Here is an 11068-nt window from a genome sequence, read left to right as displayed (position 1 = left end):
AGAGATGCTGAGGATGAGCAGAATTAACAAACCCAGGCGGCTGACGCATGTAGACCTCCTCCTCAAGAACACCATGGAGGAACGCATTCTGAACATCAAGTTGCCGAAGATGCCAACCACGCGTGACTGCAAGAGAGAGCAGAAGTCGAATAGTAGTGGGCTTAATGACAGGACTGAAAGTGTCTTCGTAGTCCAGTCCATAGAGCTGTTTGAATCCCTTGGAAACCAGGCGCGCTTTGTAGCGCTCAATAGACCCGTCAGAGTGACGCTTGATCTTAAAGACCCACTTAGAGTCAATGACATTGATACCAGGACGAGGAGGAACCAGCCGACAGGTCTCATTACGAAGGAGGGCCTGATACTCAGTCTCCATCGCCTCACGCCAGTGCGGTATGCGCATAGCATCATGATGAGAAGTCGGCTCAGAGGACGGATCGGCGATGCCATGAGCGGAACATGCCGTCAGCCAGGCAACGGACCCATCGGTCCAGACCTTGGGCCGAGAGTGGCCGGTGCGGCTACGAGTGACTGGCCGCGGTGGTGCAGACGACTGCTCGGACGGTAGCGAACGCCCGCTTGTCGTAGCTGTAAGATAACGTAGCATAGAAAACAAAAATTTTCCTACCGTGAACACGCAATCCAAGCCAAGATGCAATCTAGAAGACGGTAGCAACGAGGGGTTTATCGAGTCTCACCCTTGAAGAGATTCCAAAGACTACAAGAGTAGGCTCTTGTTGCTGCGGTAGAAGTTCACTTGCCGCTTGCAAAAGCACGTAGAAGATCTTGATCACGATCGCTTTCGGCGCCACGAACGGGCAGCACCTCCGTACTCGGTCACACATTCGGTTGTTGATGAAGACGACGTCCACCTCCCCGTTCCAGCGGACAGCGGAAGTAGTAGCTCCTCTTGAATCCGACAGCACGACGGCGTGGTGTCGGTGGTGGTGGAGAGGTCCGGCGGAGCTTCGCTAAGCGTGCGGGATGTGGTGGAGGAGAGAGGCCGCTAGGGTTTGGGGAGAGGGGGCGCCGGCCACTATAGGGGTGCGGCCACCTTGTGGTTCTTGGGTGGCCGGCCCCCTCCCCTTGGCCCCTCATTATATAGGTGGAACCCCAAGTGTTGGTCTCCAAGTCTTCGAATAAGACCCGAACCAAAAACCTTCCATATGGTGGGGAAACCTACCCAAGCTAGGACTCCCACTAGAGGTGGGAGTTCCACCTCCCATATGGGGGGGTGGCCGGCCCCCTAAGGGGGAGTCCACTTGGGACTCCTCCCCCACTAGGGTTGGCCGGCCATGGAGGTGGAGTCCCATGGACTCCACCTTCCTTGGTGGTTTCTTCCGGACTTTTCTAGAACCTTCTAGAACCTTCCATAGAACCTTCCGCGTCATTTTAATTCACATAAAATGATATCCTATATATGAATCTTATTCTCTGGACCATTCCGGAACTCCTCGTGATGTCCGGGATCTCATCCGGGACTCCGAACAAATATTCGAACTCCATTCCATATTCAAGTTCTACCATTTCAACATCCAACTTTAAGTGTGTCACCCTACGGTTCGTGAACTATGCGGACATGGTTGAGTACTCACTCCGACCAATAACCAATAGCGGGATCTGGAGATCCATAATGGCTCCCACATATTCAACGATGATTTTAGTGATCGAAAGAACCATTCACATACGATACCAATTCCCTTTGTCACGTGATATTTTACTTGTCCGAGGTTTGATCTTCGGTATCACTCTATACCTTGTTCAACCTCGTCTCCTGACAAGTACTCTTTACTCGTACCGTGGTATGTGGTCTCTTATGAACTTATTCATATGCTTGCAAGACATTAGACGACATTCCACCGAGAGGGCCCAGAGTATATCTATCCGTCATCGGGATGGACAAATCCCACTGTTGATCCATATGCCTCAACTCATACTTTCCGGATACTTAATCCCACCTTTATAACCACCCATTTACGCAGTGGCGTTTGATGTAATCAAAGTACCTTTCCGGTATAAGTGATTTACATGATCTCATGGTCATAAGGACTAGGTAACTATGTATCGAAAGCTTATAGCAAATAACTTAATGACGAGATCTTATGCTACGCTTAATTGGGTGTGTCCATTACATCATTCATATAATGATATAACCTTGTTATTAATAACATCCAATGTTCATGATTATGAAACTAATCATCCATTAATCAACAAGCTAGTTTAAGAGGCATACTAGGGACTTCTTGTTGTCTACATATCACACATGTACTAATGTTTCGGTTAATACAATTATAGCATGATATATAAACATTTATCATAAACATAAAGATATAAATAATAACCACTTTATTATTGCCTCTAGGGCATATCTCCTTCAGTCTCCCACTTGCACTAGAGTCAATAATCTAGATTACATTGTAATATACCTAACACCCATGGCATTCTGGTGTTGGTCATGCTTTGCCCTAGGGAGAGCTTTAGTCAATGGATCTGCTACATTCAGATCAGTGTGTACTTTGCAAATCTTTACTTCTCCATCTTCGATGTACTCGCGAATCGAGTGGTAACGCAGCTTGATATGCTTCAGCCTCTTGTGTGACCTTGGCTCTTGTGCATTGGCGATGGCACCCATGTTATCACAGTATATGATTAATGGGTCCAATGCACTAGGAACCACACCGAGCTCTACAATGAACCTCTTCATCCATACCGCTTCTGATGAAGCCTCTGAAGCCACTATGTACTCTGATTCTGTTGAAGACTTCGCCACCGTGCACTGCTTCGAGCTTGCCCAGCTTACTGCAGCACCATTCAATATAAACACGTACCCAGACTGTGACTTAGTGTCAACACCCGGATTTTTAAGTCCGAATGCCTATTATGTCATACATCGCAATCCCAGGAATATTGTTGTTGCGAGGCATAATAGTTAAGTATCACAGTCATCATTCATTACAAACCATAAGTCTTACAAATTTGGAATCACATGATCCATATTACACGAATAGTTGATCTATTGATCAACGAACAAACACAAGTTCATAGTTCAACATAGCGGAAGCGTAAGATACAAGGACTCTCTAGTCCACAGGCCAACTGTGACGCCCCAAAACCGGTACCATGAGGATCCCAGCGAACCCGCCGAAATCCGCACGATATCGATTTAGGAGACGCACCACCAAGCGCCCCGTACACGCCGAAGCATGCACGCGATGCGGGTGGAATCAATCACGAGAGGTAACATTACAACAGGATTACAATAGAGCCCACAAGATACAGATATATTACAACAACGACTCCAACGAGTCAAGATACAAATATACAATACAAAGATCCAAATCATACAGAAGATCAAATACATCCGAGTACGGACAAGATACAAATTTGGACTAAGAGTCCTGAAGATAACCAGTGGCGTCCATAACCCTGCCCAGGCCAAGCCGGAAGGGTAACCTCGCTAGCGTCGTTCTTCATCGTATCGATCTTCATACCTGCCCGGTTATATCCCGTAGAAGCAGCAATAAGTACGGGTTCGTACTTAACAAGACTTCAAGACGTATAAGCATTCGTCAACCAGTCGTCCTTTGTACTTGAGGCACGCAGGGGACTTAGAGGACGCAAGAGGAACGTCATAGGCAATATGGTGGGGTTAAGCGGCAGCGCGCAAGCACTAAAAACCTATAGAGACATTCTACAACTGTCGTCTATCAGAGAAGGTGAGAGAGCGCATAACTAACAGTTCTATACTCTGCAAACATAACACAGCCGATGTGTTCCCCCTTCGCCAAGAAGTACTGGCAAAGGCACTCACACTGTTGACAAGTTTTAACCATTTATTATTAGAGTTGTGCTAACTTACTACACAAGTTATTATGATTGGAACAACAGGTGTAAGTTGTCTATGGTCGAGTCATACAGCTCCAAGTCGTCCATAACCGCGGACGCGGCTTATCGATAAGATTTTACCCTGCAGGGGTGCCCAAATGTGCCCACACGCACGATCAACCCACTTGCGACAGGTGGATATCACGACTCGCACTCTCCTTCACGACAACAATGTCCAGGAAGCCACCTAACCAAGTTGAACCCGAATCGAAGTCCGGCCGTATCTCCGAAGCGGACCTAGCTGTTTGCGACAGCGTACTAGGTGGTTTAAACACTCACTGGGGCGATAAACCACTTCGCAGCGGCTCCGCGACCTATACGTGCATACCAGAAACAAGGGATACAAGGCACCCAGGGGCTTCCCAAAGTAAATAAGTAACAGGCTGGCATGCACGCAAACAACAAATGGTAAAACATTGCGAACTAGTTGTGGCCACTGGACAAAGCTGTAGATTCCGGCAGTGGTCGAGGGGAGACCCAGAAACATACCCACGTGTGGTTAGAGCGCTCAGTCTCGGAACAGATAACAAGAACTCGGGGTCCTAAGATATTTAGGAAACACAAGTGAGCCGTCATAAAACGAGCAACTGACCCACCGATGTCTCCGCTAACAACTATTAACAAGTAACCATGATATCCACAACAGATATATCCATAAACCATGTGTCATGTTCCCCAACGTATAACCCGATAAGATCGCGATGCTCGGTAACGAGATATAAACAGCACTAGCATGCACTACGACTCGCAAGGCAGACCCGAAACCAAACAATAGCCATAGGTGGTTGGTGGAGGCAATATAGGCTGCTTGAGGTAACAAGTGGAAGGGACACGTGACAAGAACGCAACTTAAAGCTAGCATGAGGAAGAAGGCAAAATAAAATAGGTGAGCGACTTCTGCAGGGGCAGAAGTATAGGGGAAAATGCTTGCCTGTTAAAGCTTGCCGAGGGACATCGGGAGAACTTGTCGTATCTCACCACACCACTTCGCGATCCTATCCGGGAAGAAGCAAATGCTGGAACACACACAGCGTATGCAAGTCTTACTACTACGGATAAACAAGATCCAGCATGATCAAGATGATATGCATGACATGGCAAAGATGATGCGATGCAACTTATCCATATTAATCGGAGTCGAACCCCGGACAAACAAATTAGAGTTGAAGTTGCATTTTCTACCGGCAAATTTAATTGTTGATTAGCATGGCACGACATGGCAAGGGTGAGCTACTTCCAATATTAAACGGAGCGGGGAAACCATATACGGCAATTCCCAAATACCCCGCATATATGTAAGGTGAATATGCATAACTATCAACGCGTGACATGATGCGAGATGCAAACAGGCATACGAATGGCATATTCATTATCCTTGCATTTTTCTGATCAAAATTCATATACAACACTTTTAATTTCGAGTTACCAATTAAAAGTTATTAACAGGATAGTTTTTATTAGTTAAAATAGAGAAACAGGATTTATTTTAATTAGAAAAGGACCCGAAAACAAAATCCGGCCAGAGGAGGACCCCGGGTTGGTTTGTTTAAGGGCCAGGGGGTTTTTAAGAAAAGCATCAGGGGGAGGGCTGCGGGTTGAGAGAGGAAAAGAAGCAGGGGGCCGGATGCAAAGATGGTTTGGATCTGGATCTGGTGGGGATTCTCACCGGAGGGGGGTTAGCCCAGGTCGCTGACAGGAGGGGCCCGCGGTGCTGAGCTGGCGCCAGCGTGGCAGATCTTGAGCGGCTGCACATCAACTGCTCGATGCCGGCAGCGTTCCAGGGAGGCGCGGTCACCGCGGGGCGGCGTCGCACGGGCGGGCGTTGCAGGGGGTACCCGGAAGCGCGAGTGGAGGCGTTCGGCGCGTCTCGCCAAGGCGAACCTGAAGGTGGTGGCGCGCCGTCTTGGGGATCACCGGAAGGCGACCGGCGACGAGGTCCTGCGGCGGTGGTGGCCGGACTCACGGTGAAAAGGGCGGAAAACGGAAGCAAAAAGGGGTGAAGATGATGTCTAGGAGGTGCGTGGACTCACCCTGGAGCTCAAGGCGTCGACGGCGAGAGCAGAGGAGGAGGGTGGTCGTCGGAATTGAAGATTTTCGCCGGTAGCCGTGGCAGACTTCGGAGACGATGGCGTCGCGTGCAGGGCTCCGCGGCTCGATTCCTTGCAGGAGGTGGTAGAGGAGATCGAGATGCATCTGGTGGTGTGCTCGGACGGGGAAGGGGGTGGCCGGAGCAGCGGCGCCAAGGCGGAGAGGTGGTTGCCGTGGGGGGGTTCTCCCGTTTGCTTGCAGAGGAAGAAGAAGGGGAGGAGAGGAAACTTGGGGGAGGAGGAAAGTGAGGTGCGGTGGTCCTGGAAGAGATAAGGAGAGGGGAGGGAGCAGGTGGTGGCGTCGGTGCGGTGGTGAGGACCACGGCCTCACGCGCCATGCGTGCTCGGTCGCTTTCCAGCGAGGACGAGGAAAAAGAAGGTGGGGGAGGGCCGAAGGGGTACGGGCCAAGATGGGTGCCGAGCTGCTTGGGCCTGCGGTGGAGAGAAAAGATGGGCCAGAAGGAAGGGAGGTGGACTGGGGTTGGTTCGGGCCAGAGGGAAAACAGAGAGAGGGGAAGCCCGGGAAGGTAGGTTAGATTTTGGGGTTTTTCTCCTTTGTTTGCTTTTAGAAAACTGTTTGTAAATTAATTTGAAACCAACACAAAGTTTAAACATTTTGAACAGAGAGTGGGTATAAGGATAAAGTAATAAGCAAAGATTTTATAGCAAAAATAATAAAATTAGTTTTGTTTTAGGGTTTTGTTAAATGAAAAGACATAGAGGAGGTTTATTAGATAAACCATATGAGAGGGAAAAAATAAAATAATTAGAGTTTAGAAAATAATTTTATTTTGGCAAAACATGGATGATATGATGCATGATGATGCATAAAAGAAAAACAAACAAACAAATCTAATATGGGGTATTACCCGGGGCCGTTACAATCGACACCACTAACAAGGAACCTCGCCCCGAGGTTCCACGTCCTGGTACGGGGGGAGAGAGGTGAACTATCGGATCTTCAGGCGGCGTGTCGATCTCCTCGACACCACTAACAAGAGTTCTTGCTCCACGTAGATCGGCGACACCACTAACAAGAAGTCGTTGTTCCGTTGTTGATGATGCGCTTCTGTTGAGATCCTCCGAAGATCGGACCTAATAGGTGAGGGGCAAAGATCGTCCAACCCGCGTGTAAGCCTAAGACTCAAAGACTCGGATAAGAGAGAAGACTCAAAACTCGCAAAGGTAAGAGGAGAAAGAATAGGGATAAGAAGAAAATTCAGAGCTAATCAGATCTATCCAACGAATTTTAGAAAATAGTTTTGACACTAGACACAACGTCCGTTGGCAAGGTTATCCTACAGGCTGGACTAGTGGGGTACCGTCAACCTGATGCTCTGATACCAACTTGTGACGCCCCAAAACCGGTACCATGAGGATCCCAGCGAACCCGCCGAAATCCGCACGATATCGATTTAGGAGACGCACCACCAAGCGCCCCGTACACGCCGAAGCATGCACGCGATGCGGGTGGAATCAATCACGAGAGGTAACATTACAACAGGATTACAATAGAGCCCACAAGATACAGATATATTACAACAACGACTCCAACGAGTCAAGATACAAATATACAATACAAAGATCCAAATCATACAGAAGATCAAATACATCCGAGTACGGACAAGATACAAATTTGGACTAAGAGTCCTGAAGATAACCAGTGGCGTCCATAACCCTGCCCAGGCCAAGCCGGAAGGGTAACCTCGCTAGCGTCGTTCTTCATCGTATCGATCTTCATACCTGCCCGGTTATATCCCGTAGAAGCAGCAATAAGTACGGGTTCGTACTTAACAAGACTTCAAGACGTATAAGCATTCGTCAACCAGTCGTCCTTTGTACTTGAGGCACGCAGGGGACTTAGAGGACGCAAGAGGAACGTCATAGGCAATATGGTGGGGTTAAGCGGCAGCGCGCAAGCACTAAAAACCTATAGAGACATTCTACAACTGTCGTCTATCAGAGAAGGTGAGAGAGCGCATAACTAACAGTTCTATACTCTGCAAACATAACACAGCCGATGTGTTCCCCCTTCGCCAAGAAGTACTGGCAAAGGCACTCACACTGTTGACAAGTTTTAACCATTTATTATTAGAGTTGTGCTAACTTACTACACAAGTTATTATGATTGGAACAACAGGTGTAAGTTGTCTATGGTCGAGTCATACAGCTCCAAGTCGTCCATAACCGCGGACGCGGCTTATCGATAAGATTTTACCCTGCAGGGGTGCCCAAATGTGCCCACACGCACGATCAACCCACTTGCGACAGGTGGATATCACGACTCGCACTCTCCTTCACGACAACAATGTCCAGGAAGCCACCTAACCAAGTTGAACCCGAATCGAAGTCCGGCCGTATCTCCGAAGCGGACCTAGCTGTTTGCGACAGCGTACTAGGTGGTTTAAACACTCACTGGGGCGATAAACCACTTCGCAGCGGCTCCGCGACCTATACGTGCATACCAGAAACAAGGGATACAAGGCACCCAGGGGCTTCCCAAAGTAAATAAGTAACAGGCTGGCATGCACGCAAACAACAAATGGTAAAACATTGCGAACTAGTTGTGGCCCTTTGGACAAAGCTGTAGATTCCGGCAGTGGTCGAGGGGAGACCCAGAAACATACCCACGTGTGGTTAGAGCGCTCAGTCTCGGAACAGATAACAAGAACTCGGGGTCCTAAGATATTTAGGAAACACAAGTGAGCCGTCATAAAACGAGCAACTGACCCACCGATGTCTCCGCTAACAACTATTAACAAGTAACCATGATATCCACAACAGATATATCCATAAACCATGTGTCATGTTCCCCAACAGATAACCCGATAAGATCGCAGTATCGGTAACGAGATATAAACAGCACTAGCATGCACTACGACTCGCAAGGCAGACCCGAAACCAAACAATAGCCATAGGTGGTTGGTGGAGGCAATATAGGCTGCTTGAGGTAACAAGTGGAAGGGACACGTGACAAGAACGCAACTTAAAGCTAGCATGAGGAAGAAGGCAAAATAAAATAGGTGAGCGACTTCTGCAGGGGCAGAAGTATAGGGGAAAATGCTTGCCTGTTAAAGCTTGCCGAGGGACATCGGGAGAACTTGTCGTATCTCACCACACCACTTCGCGATCCTATCCGGGAAGAAGCAAATGCTGGAACACACACAGCGTATGCAAGTCTTACTACTACGGATAAACAAGATCCAGCATGATCAAGATGATATGCATGACATGGCAAAGATGATGCGATGCAACTTATCCATATTAATCGGAGTCGAACCCCGGACAAACAAATTAGAGTTGAAGTTGCATTTTCTACCGGCAAATTTAATTGTTGATTAGCATGGCACGACATGGCAAGGGTGAGCTACTTCCAATATTAAACGGAGCGGGGAAACCATATACGGCAATTCCCAAATACCCCGCATATATGTAAGGTGAATATGCATAACTATCAACGCGTGACATGATGCGAGATGCAAACAGGCATACGAATGGCATATTCATTATCCTTGCATTTTTCTGATCAAAATTCATATACAACACTTTTAATTTCGAGTTACCAATTAAAAGTTATTAACAGGATAGTTTTTATTAGTTAAAATAGAGAAACAGGATTTATTTTAATTAGAAAAGGACCCGAAAACAAAATCCGGCCAGAGGAGGACCCCGGGTTGGTTTGTTTAAGGGCCAGGGGGTTTTTAAGAAAAGCATCAGGGGGAGGGCTGCGGGTTGAGAGAGGAAAAGAAGCAGGGGGCCGGATGCAAAGATGGTTTGGATCTGGATCTGGTGGGGATTCTCACCGGAGGGGGGTTAGCCCAGGTCGCTGACAGGAGGGGCCCGCGGTGCTGAGCTGGCGCCAGCGTGGCAGATCTTGAGCGGCTGCACATCAACTGCTCGATGCCGGCAGCGTTCCAGGGAGGCGCGGTCACCGCGGGGCGGCGTCGCACGGGCGGGCGTTGCAGGGGGTACCCGGAAGCGCGAGTGGAGGCGTTCGGCGCGTCTCGCCAAGGCGAACCTGAAGGTGGTGGCGCGCCGTCTTGGGGATCACCGGAAGGCGACCGGCGACGAGGTCCTGCGGCGGTGGTGGCCGGACTCACGGTGAAAAGGGCGGAAAACGGAAGCAAAAAGGGGTGAAGATGATGTCTAGGAGGTGCGTGGACTCACCCTGGAGCTCAAGGCGTCGACGGCGAGAGCAGAGGAGGAGGGTGGTCGTCGGAATTGAAGATTTTCGCCGGTAGCCGTGGCAGACTTCGGAGACGATGGCGTCGCGTGCAGGGCTCCGCGGCTCGATTCCTTGCAGGAGGTGGTAGAGGAGATCGAGATGCATCTGGTGGTGTGCTCGGACGGGGAAGGGGGTGGCCGGAGCAGCGGCGCCAAGGCGGAGAGGTGGTTGCCGTGGGGGGGTTCTCCCGTTTGCTTGCAGAGGAAGAAGAAGGGGAGGAGAGGAAACTTGGGGGAGGAGGAAAGTGAGGTGCGGTGGTCCTGGAAGAGATAAGGAGAGGGGAGGGAGCAGGTGGTGGCGTCGGTGCGGTGGTGAGGACCACGGCCTCACGCGCCATGCGTGCTCGGTCGCTTTCCAGCGAGGACGAGGAAAAAGAAGGTGGGGGAGGGCCGAAGGGGTACGGGCCAAGATGGGTGCCGAGCTGCTTGGGCCTGCGGTGGAGAGAAAAGATGGGCCAGAAGGAAGGGAGGTGGACTGGGGTTGGTTCGGGCCAGAGGGAAAACAGAGAGAGGGGAAGCCCGGGAAGGTAGGTTAGATTTTGGGGTTTTTCTCCTTTGTTTGCTTTTAGAAAACTGTTTGTAAATTAATTTGAAACCAACACAAAGTTTAAACATTTTGAACAGAGAGTGGGTATAAGGATAAAGTAATAAGCAAAGATTTTATAGCAAAAATAATAAAATTAGTTTTGTTTTAGGGTTTTGTTAAATGAAAAGACATAGAGGAGGTTTATTAGATAAACCATATGAGAGGGAAAAAATAAAATAATTAGAGTTTAGAAAATAATTTTATTTTGGCAAAACATGGATGATATGATGCATGATGATGCATAAAAGAAAAACAAACAAACAAATCTAATATGGGGTATTACCCGGGG

The 11068-nt window shown here is 48.8% G+C and overlaps 2 long non-coding RNA genes across 4 annotated transcripts; both read right to left on the bottom strand.

Moving 5' to 3' along the window:
- Positions 1 to 3259: 3259 nt before the first annotated feature.
- LOC127295664 (uncharacterized) lies at positions 3260 to 6605 on the bottom strand. 2 transcript variants are annotated; one of them, XR_011743680.1, is made up of 4 exons: positions 5913 to 6605; positions 5549 to 5820; positions 4814 to 4898; positions 3260 to 3488 (listed from the first exon to the last, which is right to left on the bottom strand). It is a non-coding gene; the product is annotated as an uncharacterized lncRNA (long non-coding RNA). The 2 variants fall into 2 exon arrangements; XR_007848003.2 differs by lacking the exon at positions 3260 to 3488 and having other exon boundaries at positions 4595 to 4898; positions 5913 to 6599.
- An 878-nt stretch (positions 6606 to 7483) lies between these two features.
- On the bottom strand, positions 7484 to 10829 carry LOC127295663 (uncharacterized). Of its 2 annotated transcripts, XR_011743679.1 has the most exons (4): positions 10137 to 10829; positions 9773 to 10044; positions 9038 to 9122; positions 7484 to 7712 (listed from the first exon to the last, which is right to left on the bottom strand). It is a non-coding gene; the product is annotated as an uncharacterized lncRNA (long non-coding RNA). The 2 variants fall into 2 exon arrangements; XR_007848002.2 differs by lacking the exon at positions 7484 to 7712 and having other exon boundaries at positions 7719 to 9122; positions 10137 to 10821.
- Positions 10830 to 11068: the final 239 nt, after the last annotated feature.

This window comes from Lolium perenne, chromosome 4, assembly GCF_019359855.2.
Source record: "Lolium perenne isolate Kyuss_39 chromosome 4, Kyuss_2.0, whole genome shotgun sequence".
Classification (NCBI taxonomy): Eukaryota; Viridiplantae; Streptophyta; class Magnoliopsida; order Poales; family Poaceae; genus Lolium; species Lolium perenne.
Note: the sequence above shows the minus strand (reverse complement) of the source record. Positions and strands in the feature narration are given on the sequence as shown.